General features: G+C 38.1%; 1 protein-coding gene across 3 annotated transcripts in view; it reads right to left on the reverse strand.

The window, feature by feature from the left end:
- Positions 1-13,785, reverse strand: part of Lnpep (leucyl and cystinyl aminopeptidase) — a 95,539-nt gene that overhangs the window by 59,649 nt on the left and 22,105 nt on the right.

The following is a 13,785-nucleotide window of genomic DNA, read 5'->3' on the forward strand; positions in this document are numbered from 1 at the left end:
AACTAAGTTGTGAGGCCTGTATGGATCTCTTTCCTGTGTCCCACTCACCCTCAGGCAAATCACAAACTGGTCTGCCTGCCTCTAAGCTTAAAAGGTAGCTCAAGAGAATGGGCTATTGTTGGGTAGAATCTTGGTTAGACTATATTAAGTAATATGAAATCACAGCTGTTTTTAAAAAAATTAATAAACATCCAAGAGGATGTTTCTGGCCCATAGTAAACTAAAAGCAAAAAATGACTATGACTTTAGTAAGCAAGAAACAGTAACACAGACAAAAAACTTAAAAAACAGGTCAACTACAGTTCTAACACCTGCTTTTTCACCCTCCTGTAGCATTCACAAGTACAGCAGTTCCCATCTTTAAAAACAGAACAGATACCATGAGTGCCAGCTTACCTTAAGGTAGGGAAATAGAGGGGGCTTTCTAAGCTATACCCCACACACACTTGTCAAAAATCACTGAAGAAAGGTCTCAAGAGACAAAAGGATAAATAATACTACATATCTATCAATAACTCAAAATTAAGATATTTAATATTTTACATTAAAAAATCACACTTTTTAAGGGATTTCAAGAGTTTAAAAAATTGAAATCATCTTTAACTTCTCACAAGGCACTTTACAGTTATTTCTAATCGTCCCAAAAGTTCTATAAAGTGGCAAAATTAAACTTAAGGCATGAAAAAACAAACAGAAATGGATTGATTTAAATTTAAAGCTGTACAGGTATTTAATTGTATATTTTAGCCTAGATCTAAAACAATTTATTTCAAATTTTAATCTTCTCATTAATGTAATGCATCTTTTGACTTATGTTAATTTAATGAAGGTAAGAGCTTTTAACAATTTGGTATCTGGTAATAAAATTAAAAATATTATTTCATCATCAGTAGGACAAAACTGATATTACTTAATATACAGAAAAACATAAAGGATAAGCAGTGGTTTTACAACCCCATAAGAACAACAATGCCAACCAACCAGAGCTCCCAGGGACTAAACACCACCACGCAAAGAGTACACATGGACAGACCCATGGCTCTAGCTGCATATGTAGCATAGGATGGCCTTGTTGTGCACCAATGGGAGGAGAAGCCCTGGGTCCTGCCAAGGCTGAACCTGTACCCGAGTCAGGGTGGGGAGGTGGGAAGGGGTAGGGCGTTTATGGACGGGAAACCAGGAAAGGGGATAACATTTGAAATGTAAATTTAAAAAATCCAATTAAAAAAATTTCCCCTCTCCCCCAAAAAGAATAAACAGTGGTAATTCATAACTCACAAAATAAAAGCACTACTCATATTAAAGTAAAGCTGATAACTGCTACTCAAAGTACAGAATGACGACCACAGCACCCTATTACATTACATCTTCTTACAAAAGCAGACTCCTACCCTTCTAGTCACAAAGTTCAGGAGATTATCCAGTGACCTACATGTATGTCAGTAGCAATGATTGGATCCTACAAGCACCAATCACACTATTCCTAGGTGTGCTCAGACCACAGCAGACTGTTTTACTCTGAGAACAAAGTCAGGTTAAATCTCTCCCCAACACGCCTGTTTTACTTAGTTCCTCTGCCTGAATGTCATGACTTTCTTTTTCTTCATTCAGTCTGGCACATCTGTTATTATGTAGCTAAACTCACTAGAACATTAATGAAGAAAACTCCTTTCAAGAGTTAACTGTCATTCCTACTTTTGTGCACTTCTGATTTAGAGAGAAAAGAAACTGTAGTAAGAAGGCCAACCATTTGTACTTCTCTACTCTGAAATTGGTAAAAATTATGCTACTGAGAAGCACCTAAAGAAATCAGGACATTCAATATTCAGCTTCCTTAGTCATCAAGGAAATGCAAGTCAAAACGGCCCTGAGATTCCACCTCACACCAATCAGAATGGCTAAGATCAAAAAACTCAGGGGACAGCAAAGATGTGGAGAAAAAAGAACACTCCTCCATTGCTGGTGGGATTGCAAGCTGGTACAATCACTCTGGAAATCAGTCTAGAGGTTCCTCAGAAAATTGGATATAGTACTACCTGATGACACAGCTATACCACTCCTGGGCATACACCCAAAAGATGCTCCAACATACAACAAGGACACGTGCTCCACTATGTTCATAGCAGCCTTATTTATAATAGCCAGAAGCTGGAAACAATCCAGATGTCGCTCAAAAGGAGAATGGATACAGAAAATGTGGTACATCTACACAATGGAATACTATTCAGCTACTAAAAAGTATGGCTTAATGAATTTCATAGACAAATGGATAGAACTAGAAAATATCATCCTGATTGAGGTAACTGAGTCACAAAAGAACATACATGGTATGTACTCACTGATAAGTGGATATTAGCTCAAATGCTCGAATACCCATGATACAACTCACAGACCATATGAAACTTAACAAGAGGGAAAAAGTGTGGATGTGTCAATCCCCACTAAGAAGGAGGAACAAAATAATCACAGGAGGCAGGAGGAGGGAGAGCCCTAGATGAGTAGAAGGGAAGGGGAGCAAAAAAAAGGGGAGAGGTGCAGGACCAGGTTTGGAAAGAGATAGGAGAAAAGTCCAGAGGGCCAGGAGAATGAATAGAAATAAATACCAGTGGAGGTGGGAGGGTAGGGAACTTGGGGGACCAATAGAAAGTTCCAGCCAACAGGGATGAGAGAGGCTCCCAGGACCCAATGAGGATGACATTAGCCAAAACACCCAACAGCAGGGAGATAGAACCCAAAGAGACCACCTCCACTAGATAGGCATGGCCCCCAGTGGAGGGATGGGGCCACCCACCCATCTCACAATTTTTAACCCAGAATTGTCCCTGTCTAAAGGAAAGGCAGGGACAAAAATGAAGCAGAGCTGAAGGAAAAGTCCATCCAGAGACCATCCCACCATCCCATTTGCACATACCAAACCTGGACACTTATTGTTGATGCCAAGATGAGCTTGCAGACAGGAGCCTGGTATGGCTGTCCTCTTAGAGACTCTGCCAGCACTTGACTCAGAAGATGCAGATACTCACAGCCAATCACTGGCCTGAGCCCAGGGAACTCAATGGAAGAGTTAGAGAAGGACTGAAGGAGTTGAAGGGAATTGCAACCCATACCAAGTACAAAAGTATCAATTAATTGGGCCCCACAGAGCTCCCAGATCTAAACCACCAACCAGAGTATACAAGGGCTGGTACGCGGCTCTTGCTACATGTGCAGTAGAGGACTAGCTTGTCTGGTCTCAGTGGGAGCCGAGGCTCTTGGTCCTATGGAGGCTTGATGCCTCCAGAGAAGGAGTATGCTAGAGGGGTGAGGCAGGAGTGGGTGGGTGGGTGGATGAGCATTCTCTTAGATGCAAAGGAGAGGGAGATGGGGTGGGGAGTTTTTAGAGGGAAGACTGGGAAGGGGGATAACATTGAAATGTAAACAAATAAAAAGATTAATAAATTAAAAATAAAAAATAAAAATATTTCTTTGAATAGAACTTCTACTCATTTATAGGTGTAGATTTAGCAAGTGGACATTCCCTGTAAATGGTGTGTGTCGAGAATAGTTACAATATCTTGGGGTTTTTTTTTTTGTTGTTTTTTTAGAATTTAATTTTCTAAGCTTCCAATAGTGTTCCCATTTCCTTGTGATGGTTGGTTTCAATGGATATTTGGGGGTTGTACTCATTACTTCTCGGATGTCAAGAACAAAATCAATTTGAAGAAATGTTTTTTTGTTTTGTTTTGTTTTGTTTTGTTTCTTTGGCTTAGGATCCAGAGGTTTACGAGTTTACTTTGGCAGGTAATTCTGATGCCTACAAGAACAGGAAGAGAGAGAGAAAAGGAGGCAGAAAGTGGATGAGGGAATAAACTCAAAGCATGCAACAGTGGCGTACTTACTCTAGCAAGGTTCGTGTTATAAAGGTTCCATAACCATGCAAAGAGCACCACCACGTGGGGACCGAAAGTTCAAATACGTCAGCCCACGGGTGTCGCTTCTTACTCAGACCACCAAAGGGGTCATTTCATTCATGCAATCTCATATTGAAATATTATTCAAAATTGTTTGTAAGTCTTAATAAACTCTTAACCTTTCTGATGTATTTAAACTCCTGTGAGACATGCTCCATTAGCCTCTTGTTCACCCTATGCTAGATGCAGACAACTGTGAGCTCTAGTCAGCATGGTTTATTCAGTAAAAGTCTCTCATTGGGATAATATTAGAGCTTAATATTAGAGCATTCCCATTCACCAACTAAGATCCATCAGAACTGTTTGAGTCTGAGTATTGTCTTAGAATTTCTATCACTATAATAAGACACCACATTCAAAGGAACTTCAGAAGGGGGGTGTTTAGCTCATAACTCTGAGGTCACACTCCACACGGAGAGAAGTCAGTGCAGAGAGCAATAGAAGAGAGCTGCTCACTAGTTCCATTTTCCTGGCTTGTTCAGTTGTTTATTTGTTTGTTTGGTTTTTGTTTTTTCTTTATACATCCCAGCACATATCTAAAGGACACCTCATCCTATCACAAAACACTTGGTCAAACATGTTCATTTTAGGCTTATTCATAATAGCCAGAAACTAGTAATAAGTTCCTCTACAGAAGAATGAAATAATATTCACTTCATTCTTACACACTGGAGTATTACTCGGCCAAAAGTACACTGTCAATAGGACAAAATGGCAGCTAACAGATTGGGAAAAGATCTCTACCAATCCTACAACTGATAGAGGACTAATATCCAATATATACAAAGAACTTAAGAAGTTAGACACCAGAGAATCAAATAACCCTATTAAAAATGGGATACAGACTAAACAAAGAATTCTCAGCTGAGGAATGTCGAATGGCTGAGAAGCACCTAAAGAAATGTTCAATACCCTTAGTCATCAGGGAAATGCAAATCAAAATAACCCTGAGATTCCACCTCACACAAGTCAGAATGGCTAAGATCAAAAACTCAGGCTACAGCATCTCTACATCTGGCTAGAATGTGGTAAAAGAGGAACACTCTTCCATTGTTGGAAGGATTGAAAACTGGTACAACCACTTTGGAAATCAGTCTGGAGTTTCCTCAGAAAATTGGATATTCCACTACCTGAGGACCCAACTATACCTCTCCTGGGCATATACCCAAAAGATGCCGCAACATATAACAAAGACACATGTTCTACTATGTTCATAGCAGCCTTATTTATAATAGCCAGAAGCTGGAAACAATCCAGATGTTGCTCAAAAGAAGAATGGATACAGAAAATGTGGTCCATCTACACAATGGAGTACTACTCAGCTATTAAAGAGTATGACTTAATGAATTTTGTAGACAAATGGGTAGAACTAGAAAATATCATCCTGAATAAGGTAATCCAGTCACAAAAGAACACATGTGGTATGTACTCGCTGATAGTGGATATTAGCCCAAAAGCTCAGAATATCCAAGAAACAATTCACAGACCATATAAAGTTCAAGAAGAAGGAAGACCAAAATGTGGATGCTTCACTCCTTCTTAGAAGGGGGAACAAAATACTCATGGGAGGAAATACAGAGACAAAGAGTGGAGCAGAGACTAAGGAAAGGCCATGCAGAGACTGCCTCACCTGGGGATCCATCCCATATGCAGCCACCAAACCCAGTCACTATTACTGATGCCAAGAAGTCCTTGCTGACAGGAGCCTGATATGGATGTTTCCTGAGAGGCTCTACAAGAGCCTTACTGATACAGATGAGGATACTTGTAGCCAACCATCAGACTGAGCATGAGGACCCCAATGGAGGAGGGGGAGCACGGTGGTGGTGCTAGCAAGAGAGTGATTAACAAAGGTGCAAACCATGACAAGTAACACAGCAAGAGACTTGCATTAAAAGAAGCCAACTTTCCACAAATATAATCCCTTTAAATGGCCATCTCATTTTCTGAGAAAATTAAATAGTATGTATTTTTAAATTAACATGATAAAATCCCCCCAAAAGCGTAACTGAAACCAATTTTCTTGGGCAGATACAAGGCTTGTTATATTTCAATGAAGCTATCATAATGAATAACCATTGTTCTGCTTCTGAGGCCACCCCCACATGATCTGCTGGTAGAAAACCAAATGCTGTAAACATGGAAAAGAATTTACATACTATAGTCTAGACTATCTCCAGTTGGAAACTCCATACATATTCTTTTAACCCAAGGTGTTTCTTTTGTGGAAAAGAGAGTATATGGCTGCAGAAATAAAGCAAAAAGATCATGGAGAAATAATTCTGCCATGGGGGAATCAAGATTGAATTTTCCAAGATGAATAGCTGTGGCTGGCATACATCTATTGGTACTGCTATTTCTCAGGCTGAGGTAGGAAGATTTCCCCTCCCACCCCCCCAGGAATAGAAAGTTAGCATAAGAAACACAGCAAGGCCTTATAGAAAGAAGGAAAAAATGAGGAAGAATGGGTGGAAAAGAAGATGTGTGTGTGTGTGTGTGTGTGTGTGTGTGTGTGTGTGTGTGTGTGTGTGTCTGTGTCTGTGTCTGTGTCTGTGTCTGTGTCTGTGTCTGTGTCTGTGTCTGTCTGGATGGATGTACTCCTATTGTTAAAGTTTCATTTCAACACATTAAAAGTGCTGTTCAAGTCAGAGAAAACTGTTGTTGATATTAAGCAGTTTTAGCTTAGTTTAGTACAAAATTATACATTATAATCTACTAATCATTTGCACAAATGATGCAAATATTTTCACATATTAGACAACAGACGAATCAAAGATGTGACCCTAGCCTATACCTAAAAATAGGTGAGTATGGACATAAACTTAGGACAGGTAGTTATGCAGATCCACTTCTGACTCAGGACAAGACCATCCTTGTCTCCAGGCCAGTGTTGATAACTACTGTAAGCCCCTACTGCAGGTGTTTCAGAACACTGTGACGTTGAAACCCCGCTTGACTGCCCACCAGAAACCCCACTTCCATACAAAGCAGTCCTTTAAAGTGCCTCCAGACAGTTTCTTTTTGCTATCTTGTCCACTGCAGTTGTACCACAGAATAGCTAATAAAGTCTACTTCTGCATTTTCCTTTCTTGGGTAATTCTTTCTCTAAATGACAAGACTCTGTGACCTTTATTCTACATAGTAATGAGCCCCAAATAACTCTAGTTTTCTGCCGTGGGACAATTTTCTAATAGTAGAATGACAAGCTAGAGTTCAAGGAGAACAGGACTGGAATACAAAGATTGTAGCAAGAGAGAAAAACTTGTACAGAATTTCCTGAGAGTCCTTTGTCAAATGCAGCACATATCAGCACAGGCTCATAATAGAAAGGAAACAATATCCCTGAAAGGAAACAGAGGTCAAGCAATACAGGGAAGTGCCAGCAGTACAACCTAGCCCCAGCAAGAACTCAGTAATATCCTTGGCATCAATTTGAAACACTCGTGAGCAGAAGTCACATTCTCAAGTAAGATCTACTGTGTAAGCCCTATGGAAAGCCACAGGAGAAAAATAATTTGAAATGAGTCTTGCTAAGCTAGCAAGACCTGAGAATCGCCCCAGATAAAACTAAGCCTATAACCAGCTGATCAGTAATTAAGCTTCCTTTAAAATACCAACACTCCATGGGAAAAAAAACCAACTCTATAATATTTCTACAGTATTGTCCAAATGTAACTAGAAAATCACTGGTCATTCAATTACACAAGAAAATGTGGCCTGTAAGAAATCAAAAGTCAATTGCTACAGTTAACATTTAGGGCAGCTACTGTAAATATGTCTCAAAAAATAAAGGAAAGAGGCTTTAAAAAGTAAAACAGAGTACTATGTGAACAGACAGAATTTTACCAGAAAAATTGAAACTATATAAAAGGGACCAAAGGCTGGGGAAATGGCTCAATGGGTAAGAACACTTGCTGCAAAAACATAAAGACCTGGGTTTAAATCGTCAGCACTCAAATAAAACAGACGGGTGTGATCCCGCATTCCCATAACCCTAGCACTAGGCAGAGAAGACAGGCTGAACCCTGCCAGCCTAGCAAAAAATGTGGGCATCAGGTTCAGTGAAAGATCCTATCTGAAAGGAACAAGGCAGGAAGCAACAGGGGACATACAGCATCTTCCTCTGGCCTCTATACATGCCCATATGTACACACCTGCTTTGCCTAACACACACACACATATGAGAGAGAGAGAGAGAGAGAGAGAGAGAGAGAGAGAGAGAGAGAAAGAGAAAGAGAGAAAGAGAGATTGAGAGATTGAGATTAGAGATGGTCAAAATGGGCCACTGGGTAACTGTAGCACTGAAATGTCCAAGAATTAAAATGAAAAAGAAAATCAATGAGTAAGACTTAACAGCAGCTAGAAATAGCCGGAAAAAAAGCCACATGATCTTAACAGGCCACTAAAAATTACCAATTTAAGGAACAAAGGGATACAATGTTGAAGAAAAATGAATACTCCATCAGGTATTTGTGGATTAATATTAAATACTATAATAAGTTAACAAGAGCCCAGAAGACACATGTGAAAATGAGACAGAAATAGTTGAGTAGCTAAAATTCCCTATTTAATCATAGTAATAATAATTCAAAAGTGTTAAGATTATCCACAAGAAGAATAAATTCAGAAAATATCATACTAGACAATTCATAGCCAAACTCCTAAAGCAAAGAGAAGCACAACACTTTAAAGGAGCCTCAAAATACTACAATATCTTTAAGAGAAAACAATAGTAACTTCAATAGTTGGCCAGAAAATAGTACAGCATTTTTAAGGCAAACAGTAAAACCATGATATCAACTTTGCATCCCATCCCCAGTAACAACATCCTTCAGAAACAAGGATAGTGTGTAAACACTTTCAACATAGATCAAAGTTGACAAAATTCATCTCAAGCAATTATACACTATAAAAAGTCTTTTTAGAGCAGACTCCTTAGAATGAATAAAAATGGTATCAGATATATTAGATATCTAGGAAGGGAGAAATAACATCAGAAATGATATATAAGTGTTAAAAATAAAAATATGTTCTTTGTCCATAATTTCCTTAAAAGAATATGTTTAAAGTAAGAAATAACATTGTAGATATTTGAAAATTTTAAATAAAAAAGCTACAGGAGGGATGTTGGGAAAGAAGTGGAGTGACGGCAGAAATATGAAATACGGAAGAAGTTAAATAAGGAGAATTAAAGGAGGGCAAATGGGTTACTTCAAGAGAGAAGCAGCAGGAAACAAAAAGGGTTAAATGTAAAAAGTGAAGTTAGTGCACTGTGTACATAGATTTCAGTAAGTTAAAAATGAATCTTATTAGCCACACAACATAAAAAAAACAGAGATGTATAGTTAGCCAAAAATATAAAATACTAAAACTATATAAAACAAAATTCAAAAAATACTAAAGAAAGAAAATAAGATACTAAAAAAAGTTCATTGACCTAAAAGATACAATGTAAGAGAAATAAGAAAAAAAATGCAATAAAAAACAAAAGTAAAAGGTAAATGAAAATATGATAAAATCGTAACCTCAACCTCATATACAATTAAGCTAATTTTAAACATTAAATGCTGTTTGTAAGGCATATTTTAAATTTAAAGACACAGACAAGTTAACTGCATAGAAATTTTATAATTTGAAAATCCAATATTGTTACACACCCTTCTTAGTTATGTGTATACTTAATTACCCAGTTTCTAAATCCATCAGGAAAATGAAATTCGAAAAGCAAAAGGGCTATCAATCATCGTGGCTGAAGAATCTATTTCTTTTACCTTCATACTCATAGGGCGAGAAGACAAGGTCACAGAAGGTACTGACGGTGCTATTAGCTAATTCTACTGAACTGACATCTACAGAACTTTGAGGCAGACAAATGCAGAATACACATGAACCACTTAGTAAGATGGAATAAATGTAAGTATCAATAAATTCCAGAAAGCTATATACTTGATAGTATTATTGCCCGGGGTAATAGTGGCGGTGGTGGTGGTGTTAGGGATTGAACACAGAACTTCATAAATGCTAAGCACGGGCTCTATCACTAAGCTAAATCACTGGCCCTAAACCAGGAAACAATCTTTTATAGACTTTGTTCTATAATGGAAACAAACAATTAAAAATTCAAGCAGCAAATTTCTAGATATTTAGAGAAATAAAATTCCATACAATTACTTGTCAAAGAAACCACAAGGAATTTAGAAAACATTTAAAGCAAATAATAAAACATAAAATTCCTAGTTTTTTTTTAATACCTAGAAAAATGTTCAAAACTAGTAACAAAACTTTTCATTCTAAGGAGCTAAAAAAAAAAAAAAAAAGCCTAGTAAATCAAACCTTAGTAATGAGACGAGGAAATAAAAAAAGAGCAGAAACCGGTGAATACAAAACAGACACAGTCGGAAGTCAAAGCAAGGCAAGCAGGGCCTACGAACTGACCGAAAAGTCCACACATCTCAAGCACTGATGCAGCTCCAAGGAAATCAGAAGTCCTAGGCCAGAGACAGCACTTGCCCTTCTCTCAAACCATCTGGCCAACAGAATCAGCTAGTGACACTGCTATACATCTAAGCTAAGAAAATACACCTCCTACTCTCCTATCCCCCACTCTCTCCATCTATCTCTGTATTTTAATTTTTGTACCTTTTTATTCCATAAAAGGAGACTTTGTGTTCCTGTCCATTTAAAAAATTTAACTGTGTAGTTCTGAATATGAAAGGAGGAAGGGGCTCATTTGTATGCATCTACTTTAAAATTCCTACTTCATTTGGTAACCACAGCTCTCAGGCTCATTTTGCAAATATATGACCATCCTACACCAAAGCTTAGGTTACAGCTATATGTAATAATCTCTATAGCTAGTACCTTTGCTCTGACTCTCACAGACCCACTTACATATAAGCTAACTAAATCAGTTCTTGTTTCAGCTGAGCCTTTAGAACTCCACAAAGCACACGCCAGTCACAGTGCAGGTCTACCTGATGGACTCTGAGAGCACAGGTGTTCCAGACACTGATTTCTCTGAAGGCCTCTGAAGGGTGCAGGCTGCCACAGCACTTCCTTGCTTCGCATTCCACCTCTTAGTGTCCTCATACCATAAATCCTTCTCCCTCTTCACCAGTTAGTTGTATTAGTTATACCAGTCCAATATACTTTCATAACTCTTGTTTCTTTTAAAAATCAACCCAACCAACTTTAGAAATGTCTTTCTGTGACCAATTCTCCTTTACTGCCTAAGTGAGCACAGCATAAAATACAAGACACATAATTCACAGGAAGAAAGAGGTAGAAATACTATGGCAAAGAACTGGTAGAGGCCCTAAAATTTAATAACCACGATTTCCACAGATATTACTGTCACATAACCCACTTTATCTCTAGAGTAAACCTTCTGGTCAGTAAATGAAAGCAACTTGACTTTTAGTAAACTTCACATTATTATTCTAACTTAGTCTTGCCAGCTTGAAAGATTATCCGGCAAGGCTTACTTCCTGGTAGCCACTGTACATGGAGTTTTGTTTATAATTAGATGTGCAGTGCTAATTATACCCTCAGCCCTGCCAGTATTCTATGGAGGATACAGGGAGAGTCAAAAGATTCATTCCAGAATCATGAGTCACCTCCCTCCCCACAATTCACACCACTAACCACCTGTCAAATGGGGACATTAGAAACTGCACAGGAAACTTGTCTATATGGCTTTTTAGAGTTTAGGGTAGGTAAGTTCAAAATTTACACTGTATTTAGTTCTAGGATAATGAGTACACTTTAATACTTCTAAGGAGAAACTTAATAAGTTTCTTTTTATTAAAAATTGAAGAAAGTAAGATCAATAAAATTCCGAGGGCTGGTTTACTCTGTAGAATAGGACACTTTTCTATTAAGTAAACTGCACTTAAAACATTTTGCTTCACTTACAGATGATTCTTTGAGGGAAAGATTCGGGTCATTCGCCTTGTTAAATACTATGCCTAAAGGGGAGAAACCTGCAAAAGCACCTGAAATAAAAGCCTCATCTAACACATTAAAATTAAGTCATAATTATTGAAGATTACTACTCATGTCTATGCATTAACTCTTCAAAAAACTGAACCTAGGTTTACTAATACGTGGGACCTGACAGAGATCACATACTAGTTATGATGTTGGCAAGCTCCTTCTATCACCAACTCTTGAAGAAAGCCTCATAATACTTTGGGGATTATGAGCAGTAGCCACATTTCATCTCTACTGGACACTAACTCTTGAGGTCACCAGCTACCTCTTTTCTTCTCCTAGAAGCTGGTTATAATTTAAGTTGGTTATAATTTATGGGGCCTTAAGTATAGTAAAAAAGAAACCTAGGAGATCTAGTTCTGGCCCCACCATATAGTAACTGTTGAAACCTTGTTTAGAAGTCAGGTATAGGGGTTGGGGATTTAGCTCAGTGGTAGAGCGCTTGCCTAGGAAGCGCAAGGCCCTGGGTTTGGTCCCCAGCTCCGAAAAAAAAGAACCAAAAAAAAAAAAAAAAAAAAAAAAAAAGAAGTCAGGTATAGCATAGTAGGGTAAGTGGCCTGCCTGTTTATGAGTATCAAGGGGTCAAATAAAATAATACTTTGAAAACTATGAATAATAGTCATATGTCATAATAGTAATAAGTTCATTGCTACTTACATAATTAGAATAGAAATTTCAAAATTATGAGTAAATAAATACACTATTTTACTTTTCAGTCAAGTGAACTGGTATTTCCTTTCAATATCCGTAAGAATAATTTCCTTGCCAATAAATACCTTTACTTAAAAAAAAATACTACTAAGATGCCAACTGCAACACATTAATAAGACAAAGTTGTAAAAAACAAATAGCAACACACTGATTTATTTTAAGATCTACAACACGGCTCATATAGGACCTCAGTGACTATGGATCTATATACTTGTTTCTGAGAGACTTCCCTGTTTACAGTGTTTGACACTTTAGGTAATCTGACCTCCTGGGCACTTGCTGAATGGCAATCTCAACATGAAAGATGCTACAACAGCTCCTAAAAACCCTAGGGATTGGATGACCTAAAGCTGTGCTCACTTGCTTTACACAACAAAACAGATAATCTGTAACTATAGTCTTACAGCTATAATTTGTAAGAAGACACTTTTTATTATCTTTAATCTTTTTTTACAGTCCAGTCATTATCCCTCTCCTGTTCTGCCCTCTGACAGTGCCTCATCCCATTCCTCCTTCCCCTTCCCTGTCTCCAAGAGGATGTCCCCACACACCTACACCCTACCACATGCCAGGCCTCCCCAATCCCTGGAGCTTCAAGTCTCTCAAGGGTTAAATGCATCTGTAAGAAGACAATTTAATTTAAATAATTTTCAGACTTCTCTGGTTAAAATAACCTAAAGGGCAGTATTACGCAGATGCCAAGTATAATTTATCAATTTGATATATTGATTCAATGAATTTCCTACCACTTGCAAATTATCTACTGTATTATATGAAGATCTATTCACAAGTTCTGTCTTCTGTAATTTTGTATACTATGGGCAAAAATGAATACTTCTGTACTAGAGAGAAGCACAAAGATGAATTCCTAGTTGGTTTGCTTTTGCAGCTATGAGAAGCTGAAAAGGAGAAAGTCTGCAAGAGAACTGCGTGCCAGTGCCCGGAGGCTCTGCAAAGAGAACATAAAGGACCAAGGGAAGAGGCAAGAAGCACAAGCAGCAAACTGAAGCCCTTCACAGAAACTGGCAGAAGAGAAAAAGGAAAGCAGTCACTTCCTACAGAAAAGGAAGAAAGTTTTCTCCCTGGACAAACTAGATGAAGAACTCCCACCAGCAGTCAATATAGGAAATAA

The sequence above is a fragment of the Rattus norvegicus genome, chromosome 1 (assembly GCF_021556685.1).
Source record: "Rattus norvegicus strain SHRSP/BbbUtx chromosome 1, alternate assembly SHRSP_T2T, whole genome shotgun sequence".
NCBI lineage: Eukaryota > Metazoa > Chordata > Mammalia > Rodentia > Muridae > Rattus > Rattus norvegicus.